The sequence below is a fragment of the Narcine bancroftii genome, chromosome 5 (genome assembly GCF_036971445.1).
Source record: "Narcine bancroftii isolate sNarBan1 chromosome 5, sNarBan1.hap1, whole genome shotgun sequence".
Taxonomy (NCBI): Eukaryota; Metazoa; Chordata; class Chondrichthyes; order Torpediniformes; family Narcinidae; genus Narcine; species Narcine bancroftii.
In genome coordinates, this window is record NC_091473.1 from 102221612 (window position 1) to 102232774 (window position 11163).

At 43.3% G+C, this 11163-nt stretch overlaps 1 long non-coding RNA gene across 1 annotated transcript; it reads right to left on the minus strand.

Annotated features, from left to right (window-relative positions):
* Positions 1-233: 233 nt before the first annotated feature.
* Positions 234-7649, minus strand: LOC138762764 (uncharacterized). Its single transcript, XR_011357126.1, has 3 exons — positions 6817-7649; positions 2469-2708; positions 234-955 (listed from the first exon to the last, which is right to left on the minus strand). It is a non-coding gene; the product is annotated as an uncharacterized lncRNA (long non-coding RNA).
* Positions 7650-11163: the final 3514 nt, after the last annotated feature.

Here is an 11163-nt window from a genome sequence, read left to right on the forward strand (position 1 = left end):
GTAATAATAAACCTTTGAAATTTTTTACAGGTATTTCCAATTTTCTAAAGCAATGTGATCATAAAATCTAGATCGATAAAACAGTATATTAAAAATTGATAGAATTAAATGAAGAATCATTTCATGTGTTTTGCTTGTTGCAATTAAAACAAAATCAACAGTATTGATATATAAAGCACAATCACTCATTAATAATGATTAAGTTTTTGGGAAGCATTGAAATTTGGGTAATGAGGCCCTCGAATATGAAATGGACAAAAAAAAATCACAAAACAGTTAATACATAAATTGCTAAAAATTCAGGTTTGAAAAATTAGAAATGATTGCAACACCAACAAATTAGCCACCTGGTGACCTAGAGGTGTAATAACATACACCTCGTGTTGTAATAACATACCACCACATTCACCCCCCCATAAAAAATTGGGAACCCCTATCTCCTTCCACGAGTTCATGTCCAATATCTGATGAAGTTTCCTCTTCCTTCTGGACCTTTGGGGTGCCGGGGCAGGTGAGCAGGGGAGGCGGGGGATACCGGAGCCTGGGGGTCCTGGGGGTGGGGGTGAAGGGCTTTCCACCCATGTGTTGGTCATTGGAGGTGTGCTCGTCCATCACTCGTCGTGCTGCTCCGTAGGGGACTGCAACCCTCCCGCATCACCCGTGGTGCGGTCCGCCAGGGCCTGTGACTCTCCTGCATCATCTGCTGTCCTGTCCTGCCGGTCCATAGAGGTCTGCAGCTCAACTGCGCTGCCCACTCTTCCTGCCAGTGTGAGGTCCCTGGTGGCCACCGAGTCTTCCCATCCATCCCCGAACATGACGTATGCATAGTGAGGGTTTGCATATCTCACTTCCACGGGCTCCTCCAGAGGGTCCGTCCTGTGGTGTCTGCAGTGCTTCCGGAGGAGCGCTGGTCCCGGTGTCATCAGCCATCTAGGCAGCACCTTGCCTGTCGCAGCTTTCCTCGAGAAAGAAAACATATGGTCATGGTGTGTCATGTTAGTGAGTGTATGGAGTGCAGGGCCTCCGGAAACACATCTTGCCACCTTGCCACTGGTAGTTCTTTATTTTTTGGGTCAGCAGAACCGTTTTCCAGCTGGTTGCTTTCTCCCTTTCTACCTGTCCGCTCCCCTGGGGATATAGTTTGTAGTGCGACTGGTCACAATGCCCCTATCTCTCAGGTACTGCTGGACCTCGGTGCTCATAAAGGCAGCACCTCTGTCCGTGTGTACATAGCTGGGGTACACGCACAAGCTGAAGATGGACTCCAAGCACTTTATTACCATGGCTGCAGAGACATCGGTACATGGGATAGCAAAGAGGAAGCATGAGTATTCGACAATGGCATTGAAGAAATAAACGTTCCTATTGTAGGAAGGGAGCGGGCCTTAAAAGTCGAGGCTGAGATGCTCGAAAGGCCTGGTAGCTTTTATTAGTGTAGCTTTATCTGGTCGGTGGAATTACGGTTTGCACTCCGCACAAATGGGGCAGCCCCTGCTCACCATCAGTACCTCCTCTACTGAGAATGGGAGGTTTTGTGGCCTTATGAAGTGGAAAAACCTAGCAACTCCCAGGTGGTCCAGCTCATTGTGCAAGCTCTGCAGCTGGGACATATGGTTAAGGGCTGCACAGGTGCCTCTGGACAGTGCATCTGGGGGCTTGTTGTGCCTCCCTGGGTGGTATAGAATGTCATAGCTACACATAGACAATTCTATCCTCCAGTGCAAGATCTTATCATTTTTTATCTTCCCCCGTTCTGGTTATCAAACATGAATGCCACGGATTGTTGATCCGTGACAAGGATGAAGCGTTTACACGCCAGAAAGTGTCTCCAGTGCCTCACTGCTTCCACGAAGTCTTGGGCCTCCTTTTCCACTGCTGAGTGTCTTACCTCGGACCCCTGAAGGGTCTGCAAGAAAAAGACCACTGGTCACTCCTCCTGGTTCAGGGTGGTACCCAACACCACATCCGAGGCATCGGTCTCTACCTGAAAAGGGATCGTCTCATCTATTGGTCTCAGGGTTCCTTTCACAATCGGATCTCTAATCTTCTTAAAGGCTTTGATAGCTGCTGTGCTGAGAGGAAAAGTTGATGCTTTTATAAGTGGGCGGGCCCTGTCGGCGTAGTTGGGGACCCACTGTGTGTAATATGCAAAAAGCCCCAAACATCACTTTAATGTCTTCTGTGAATCTGGAATTGGGAGGTCTAGGAGTGGGCGCATGCGAGCAGGATCCTGGACTGATTTCCCCGTTCTACACCACGTAGCCCAGAATAGCCAGCTTCCTAGTGCTTCCTAGTGCTGAAGACTCATTTATCCTTATTATACGTTAGATTGCGGTCCTTTGCTGCTTGAACAAAACATTAAAGGTTAGTGTCATGGTCAGCTTGCAAGTGGCCACAAATCGTAACATTGTCTAGGTATGGGAATACCGCCTGTAAGTTAACAGGTAGGCCTCTTGGCCGCTCATTACCTGCTCTGGGATGCTTCTGCCTCTTCCATAGACGACCACGGTCACTGGGTGGGTCGCTCTCTCTCTCTCTCTCTCTCTCTCTCTCTCTCTCTCTCTCTTTCGATCCCGATCTTGCAGCTCTCAGTCCGATCCGTTTCTGGCTGCACGTGCGCGGGGCCCATCTCTGTTCCTGAGTCCCTGAGTCGGGGCTCGGCTGAGGGCTGAGGGCTGGTGGGGCATCCATTCTGGATATATATTAGCCTATTAAATTGATGGCAACAAGCATCAAATCACACGAAGCAGAGTGCAGGTAAAACACTAGTTTTAAAAGGCTAATATATACAGCTAAGTCTTGAGGTCTTGCCTCCGTGCAAACCTAGGCCAGAATGAGCGGGGATGTGTCTCCACCGGTTTATATATGCAAGGTCACCAGGTGAGCCACCTGGTGACCTAGTGGTGTAATAACGTACCACCACAGTTGTGTTGAAGATTGTTGTAGGATATAAACAGGATGCAAAGATGGGTGGAGAGATGACAGATAGAGTTCAATCTGGGCTAGTATGAAGCGATGCACGTTCGAAGGTCAAATTTGAGGGTGGTATGCTCAATGATAAGGTTCTTAACAGAGTAGAGGTTAGATCCCTTAAGGTTGCTGCACAAGCTGATAAAGGAGGCTAAGAAGGCTTAAGGTGTATTGGCCTTCATTAGTAGAGGGATTGAGTTCTGTGGGAGCTCCACAGAACTGTGGTGAGACTACATTTGGAGTTTTGTGTGCAATTCTGGTTGCCTCATTATTGAAAGGATTTTGAAGCTTCAGAGGAGATTTATCAGAATGCTGCCTGGAATGGAGAACATGTCTATTGAAGCAAGGTTGACCTAGTCAAAGTCTTTTCTCTTTGGAATGATGAAGGATTAGAGGAGACAATGGAAATATACAAGATTCCTAAAGGCATAGCTATGGAGAACAGTCAGTACCTTTTTCCCAAGGTGAAAATAACAAGTATCAGAGGACACCTGTTTAATATGAGTAGGGGACAGTTGAGGGAAGGTGTATGTTTTTGAACACAGAGAATGTGGATGCCTGTAATGCATTGCCTGGGATGGTGGAGGCTGGTATAATAGGGACATTTAAAAATCTCTTAGATAGGCACATGGATGTAAGAAAAAAAAGGTTATGAGTGTGTGATAGGGAAGGGTTTGATTGTAATGGAGTAGATTTATATAGGTTGGCCCAACATTTTAGACAAAAAGAGTAGTTCTTTGCTCTAATGTTTGAGGTTAATCAGTTGTCAAACCTATCAAATATAATGAACTATTGTAAACAAACCACAACTTGGAAAATTATCTTTCTGACATGGTTTGTTCTCTCCATGACCTGAGTGGAGTCACCGAGCATATGCAAGGTCTAACTAGGCTCAGGAGATAGGTTTTCTACTTTTACCAGATGGTGAATAACCAGACTTTGGAGTTTTCCCTCCGGATCCATTGTTGGGATGCAGTTGGGCAAACACTGGCAAGAACCAATCAGGAAATTTGGGGCTCTGAGTTTCTTCCCATTCATTGATGAAGGGAAATGTTAGCAGCTCTGCATGGAACTCACAGTATTTCTCAAGAAAATCTAAGCTAGTATGTTATAGCTCCTAAAAAAAATTAAAAATAATAAAATGTTGCACATTTCAATACCGAAACAGTAACACTCATGACGATGCGACTCATATACATTGGTAGGCTGGAATTTGCAACATAAATCAATGAAGGAAGCTGAGAATATATTTCAAATCACAGCCCAGCTGTACCCTGGGAGCCTTTTGGAAATAATTCAATGCTTTTGAAAGCAGTGATTGATAATATTTCACTCCCCTGTAAATGCTAAAATACTTTTGCAACACATTTTTAGCAGCCGCTGGAGATGTTTGACAAGTCTATCTGGATTCATGGGAAAATGTACATTATAAATGACTCAACTGTCTTATGAAATATGGCTGGACAAACGAAAAAAATATTTTGACTTGGTCTTAACCGTATATGGTCAACAGTACTGTTTTTATTTTATCTGTGCAGTTTATAATTCTGTGGAGATTGCTTTTTCCTTTCTGTGTGTTTGGTGAACTTGGGTGATTAGAGTATAAACCTAAAGTTTTCACTACCTTTTAGCATATTAAAAAGAACTTCCTTTATCACCAACCAAATTTGCTGATACTACAGAAAGAAGCTACTGTAACTTTTAAAAATTCAGCACATTTAACAGTATGAAAATAGAATATATCAAACTTAAATACATTTTGCTCAATTGGAGACACTTCATGTTCTCTCATACAAGAATATACAATGACAAAATTAAAACAAATTTAGCTAAAGAGAGCATGGGCCAAAGGGCCTATCCCTGTGCTGTACTGTTATATGTTCTAACATTGCAATCCTCTAAGCAGGGAAAGCAGCAAATTACAGCTACTGCAAAGGAATCCCACAACCAATCAATTAAATCAAAAACAAATTACTCTTACGCTGAATATAAAATGCAAAAAAAATTATTTTAACATATTAGGCAACAAGTCTGGCAACATTTGCGCAGCAACGAACAAAATTAATATTTCTGACCAATGACCTGTTACACTGTTTGAATCCCATGCTATCAGTAAGGAGTTTGTACGTTCTCCTCATGTCTGCATAGATTTTCCCGGGGACTTCAATTTTCTCCCTACATTCAAAATGTATCAGGGGTTGTTGGTAAATTGGGTGTAATTGGGCACCATGGGCTCATGGGCCGGAAGGGCCTATTACTGTGTTGTGCGTCTAAATTTAAATATACATTGGACAACAATTTTTTTTTCAAAAGGTTTGTTTCCTGAAAAAAATATTGGGCATTTTAAGATTAACACAAAAATCATTTCTGATTTTCTGTGTCATGTAGGAAGTTGGAGAAATATTAAGTTAACTTTTATTGATTTAACATATTTAATTGCATGAGATGCTGACACTGAGTTAGATCAACTGACCTAAAAGAGTTTTGCTGCTGAACTTCATTTATACTTGGCATCTGATGCCTCTTGTATCAGTGTCCAAGAGTGGTTGGTCAGCATTGATGGATTCCAGTTGCCCTGCTACTCCTTTTCCATCCTGGTTTGAAGAAGACTTAAAATAAAAATGTGAAAAATGGTTGAAAGGGATTAAACTCACACCATTCTGTGAAAAGGGATGGAATGCAAAGAATGTAGATGAGAGTTTGAAAACAGGCAATACTAGCTAGTAGGCCTCTTCTTATCAGGAGCCTCAAGGATGCAAGGATCTGGTTCAGGCAGGTACAGTGACCTAAGGTAGTCTATAGCTAGTACTGCGCTTGTTTAATAGAGACATGAATATTAACTTAGACGCCCCTAAGGAGGGAATGAACTAATTAACATAACATGCGATGTATGAAGAGGGAGGAACTGAGTGATATCTGGATTGATGGAAGGGAGAAGGAGAATGTTGTAATGTATTGGGATTCTGATTGGAAGAAGGTAAATGAAGGTGGGGTGATGTTGAGCACAGGACTGTACAAAAGAGTGATGATTCTGAACCTTCAGTGTGTCTCCAGACCAGGGACACCCAACTCTGCAGACTCAAAATAAAGCTGAACCTGTTCTCCAAGACTTTGTCTCCAGAGTAATGATTGTGAACACTTTATATTTCACTTTATATTTCCCGGACTTGTCCGGGATTCTCAACTCCCACCGCTTGGCGACTGACTATCAAAGAACGAGAAGGTGTACCTCACTGAATTCAGTGGTCTCTGATTTCCTTGCTTGCTGTCAGCAGTTTGAGCGAGTGATATCCGGACAGGAGACTCTGGAGAACAGGACCTCGGGAAGCTCCAGTAGAGGGAGTGGAACAGAATGAATGGACTCCGGTAGGAGGAGTGGTTCGGTCAGGGGAACTCTCATGCACGAGACCCGGGTAAGAAAAATTGACTATTAAGTACTACTTGGGCGACCGGGATTCTGTCAGGAGTGAGTGATCTGACAGCGATATGGGTAATAAGAGAACCCGCGAGAAGAAGGGACTCCAGTGGGGGTCCCGGGATTGACATTCCGCCTGATAGTCTGTTGGGGTGGATGTTAGGAAACTGGGATCAGGGAAGGACCCAGGGAAAGACAAAGGAAATTATGATAAAGTTTTGTTATTACAAATGACCTCAGACTCCGATTCTGGGATCTTCCGTTAGGTGGCCCTGACTGTGGTCAGACGAAGATTGGATATGTCAGAAATTAAATTTACTCGTAAATGAAAGAAGCCCTCCAGACCAGGAGGAGTCAGATTATGCAGCGTGTTGGATCCGAGTGACCAAATTGTTTAAGGTTGCTGTGAAAAAATGAGGAAGAAGACATACCTCCCTGGGATCCTTTGAAGCACCTGCCCCCGCCGTATGACAGTCAGAGGGGAGGGGAGAATCACCAAGATGCTGGTGATATCCTTCCCGAGGAACACCAACAGGTGAGAGAGTTCGATGGAGGGGTAAAAGCCTGTGCCCCGGAGCTGGAGAAGGCAGGACAGAAGAACTCAGACAGGCAGGAAAAACATGAGAAAAAGAGAAACAGACCTGTAAAGGGGTCAGGTCAGAGACCAAGGAATGTCTCCGGGGAAATTTCAGGGAACTCGGCAGTCCAGGACAGTGGTTGAATAAGAGCTCAGGGAGCTCAGTTAAGAGTTCAGGGAACTAGTCCGGTCAGGGACCGTTAGTGTGTTTGTGTATATGTGTGTGCTCGGGGAGCTCAGGTTTTGGGAACCTGAGGTATAATGGGGAATTGTGTAGATACAACTATCTGAAGGTTGAAAATATAATTTGAAAAGTTTCTGAGACATTAAATAAAAGACTAGGGAGAGAAGGTTGGCTGTTGGGGGGTATTTGGGATGATGAATTCATTAAAGAGCTTATTGGAAAGTGGTGTCTGTTAGCACAAGAAAGAAAAGAGATAGGCTTGCAGGTTGCCAAACTAATGCTGTAAAAATGGCAGAAGGGGGTAACAGTAAACCTATGGATGTCCTCCAGAAGGAATGTCCACATAGAAAAATCAGGAAAGGAAAAAAAGCAAAGGGTAGGCAGGAGAAGCCTCCTGCACAGGAAGATAAACAAAGACTACATAGTCAAATGGAAGGTTGATGGAAGAGGGAGAGATGAGTGACACCGAGTACTCCTCGGGGACCCCCTAAAAACCACCACTAGCATACCATCTGCCTGTATCTAGACTCCTAGCCAGCAATACCCAAAGTATTTTTGGATACTGTTAGTGCTCGAATCCTGAACCATGATAAATCATCCGGCCACTGTAACAAAGAAGTTAACATTTAAAGTCTGTGGAAAATTCTAGAAGCTTTTGTTAAAACAAGTTTGTCTGCATTTGCACAGTTTAAACATTAAGCTGTTCTCAATGAGGACAGAGAGAACTCAGCAAAAAAACATAAGATACCAGCTAGGCAAATTGGCAGGAAGCCCAGAAGAGATAATGTAGCCAGTTTGTGCAGGATACTACAGAGCAGAGAACAAAGACAGACAGGAATATTCTTAAAGGGGCCACATAAGATACCAATTGGTTTGCAATTTAAAGTTGAGCACATACCCATGACAAAGTTGTGATTTCTTAACTTAATGTGGCAGCAGATAAAGTATCTAAAGAGTTATCAAGATTGGGACCCCAAAGATTTAGTTCAACATGAGTCCTCCTCAATGAGCTTTATACCTTCCATCCAGGAGATTAGACACCACCAGAGGGATGCCTCTGATAGAGAAATTGAGCGATGGAAATGTTCCGGTTGTTATTATGTTGATGTACTTGAGTTTTGGGTAACCCCAGCAGGCAGGGGGTTACTATTATGGGAAAGTGGGACATTTCAAATAGGAATGTCCCAAATTAAAGAGGGAAAGGGATGCGATCCCTCTGATGACTTTTGGGGAGGATTAAAGGTATCAGGGGTTTCTTCCAGGTGGGATCCAACAAAGAGGATGCCATTTTTCTGGTGGACACAGAGGCCACTAGACCATCATTAAATGTTATACCGGAGGACGTTAGATTCACTAGTCCACAATTAAAGGTATCTGATCAAGGGGGTCTGTGTGAAGTATCAAGACAGGGAGGCAATTGAAGTCCTGATTCTGGTTCCTCAAGAAGGGGTGAATCTGATGGGATGAGATCTGCAAATTAGATTAGGAGTCGGTACTGCTCCGGTGGAAGGACGTATAATTGTAAGATTGTACCCGTTGAGGGAAGAGGATATCCAGGACATTGGGGACTGTGTCTGGGCCGAAGAGGGAAACAGGGGAGGATTGCAAATAACCTTACTCAAAATAACCCTAAAGGAGTGCTTCCAGCCAGTACGGGTGAAACCCTTTCGGTAGAAGGACGAAGCGGCCTTCAGCCGGTTATTGAAAATTTGCTGTGAGATGGAATGCTAGAAAGTTATATGTCCCCTTATAACACCCCTGTCCTCCCTGTAAGGAAAACGGATGGGACTTTCCGTTTGGTCCAGGATCTACGAGAATTAAATAAGATTGTTCAGACGCGACATCCAGTAGTCCCAGACCCCTGTAACATGTTGAATCGAATTCCCCTGGAACACAAGTGGTTTAGTGTTGTAGATTTGAAAGATGCTTTTTGGAGTTTCCCCTTGGATGAGAATAGTTGGGACTTGTTTGCATTCGAGTGGGAGGACCCTCACTCGGGAAGAAAACAGCAGTATCGATGACAGTCCTCCCCCAAGGGTTTACAGAATCTCCCAATCTATTTGGACAAGTTTTAGAGCAAGTATTAGAAGAACACCCAAGCACTCCGGGAACACAGTTAATACAGTATGCAGACGATCTGTTGATTTCAGGAACAAAGGAAAATGAAGTTCATGAATCCACTATTGAGTTGCTAAATATTTGGGACACTTGATTAGCCAAGGGAAAAAGAGAATCGGACCTGAACGAATTGATTTTATCATCGGTCTGCCTATACCTAAAAATCAGAAAGAGATAAGGAAGTTCCTCAGATTAATCGCGTATTGCCAACTGTGGATAGATAAATATGCACAGAACGTCCGATTCTTAGATGAAAAACTGGGAAGTGAAAAAGAAAATGTGGAGTGGAACCTAGAGGAACAGCAGGAATTTAATCGCTTGAAGAAAGATTTGATTAATGCTCTGGTCCTGGCTTTGCCTGATATTAATCAGCCTTTGCACTTGTTTGTAAATGTGGATATAGGGATAGCTTTGGGAGTGCTAGCTCAGAAAAGAGGAGGCCAAAGGCAACCTGTGGCATTCTTCTCAAAAATGTTGGACCCAGTATCATGAGGGCGGCCAGAATTCATTCAAGCAGTAGCAGCCATGGCAGTATTAGTCGAAGAAAGCTGAAAATTTACCTTTGGATGGAGTCTGGTTGTATTCACTCCCCACACTGTCAGAACCATTTTAACTCAGTAGTCTGCCAGATGGTTAACAGACTCAAGAATTTTAAAGTATGAGGCAATCTTAATGGAAAAAGATGACTTAACTATTTGTACAGATAAAAGTCTGAACCCTTCACGGTTCCTGTACTCGTCAGGAGAAGATAAAGAACCAGAGGACACAGGGCATGAATGTAGCGAGGTGGTCGAGCTACAAACAAAAAGTTGATATGACTTAGAAGAGGAGCCCCTCTTGGAAGGACAACGGTGGTTCATAGATGGATCGTCAAGCTGTATAAATGGAAAGAGAAACAGTGGATATACTTATCGTTGATGGAGTTACCGGAACCAAGGTGGAAACTGGGTGTCTGCCCAGCAGCTGGTCCACTCAGTCCTGTGAGTTGGATGCCCTAATGAGAGCCCTGGAACTGTTGGAAGGGCAGGAAGGTATCATATATACAGATTCAAAATATGCGTTTGGAGTGGTACGCACATTTGGGAAAATTTGGAAAGAATGGGGGATGATAGCAGCAAGAGGAAAAGAACGAGCTCATGAGCAACTAATTGAAAATACTTTAGAAGCATTAATCAAACCAGAAAGAATTGCCATAGTACATGTACCAGGACATCAGAAGGGGAACTCACCAGAAACGCGAGGAAATCTGATGGCTGATGAACTGGCCTGATGAGCCTGATCAGTGCACATGACGACTCTGATACCTCTCAGAAAAGGGCTGAAGAAGTTGCCTATCTTTTCCTTCCCTGAAGAAGAACAAATGGACCTTGCTATATATAGTTTAATGATTTTAGTGGGCTTATTTATTGGATTAGCCATCCTACGATGTATTATCACTCGATTAATTTGCTCAGCTACTGGAGCGAAGCAGATGGTATTAAAAAACCCCATGGCAGATGAACAATGACAAATTCAACTCATGTTACAACAATTTGAGGAAATAAAAGGTGAACAATAATGCAGTTTAATCAGAAATACATGGTAAAGAGAAAAAAAAGGAGGAATTGTGAAAAAATTGAAAGTGATTAAACTTGCACCATTCTGTGAAATGTGGTGAAATACAAAGAATGTAGATGAGAGATTGAAAACAGACAGTACTAACTAGTGGGCCTCTTCTTATCAAGAGCCCCAAGGATGCAAGGATCTGGTTCAGGCAGGTACAGTGACCTAAGGTAGTCTATAGCTAATACTGCGCTTGTTTAATAGAGACATGAATATTAACTTAGACGCCCCTAAGGAGGGAATGAACTAATTAACATAACATGCGATGTATGAAGAGGGAGGAACTGAGTGATACTT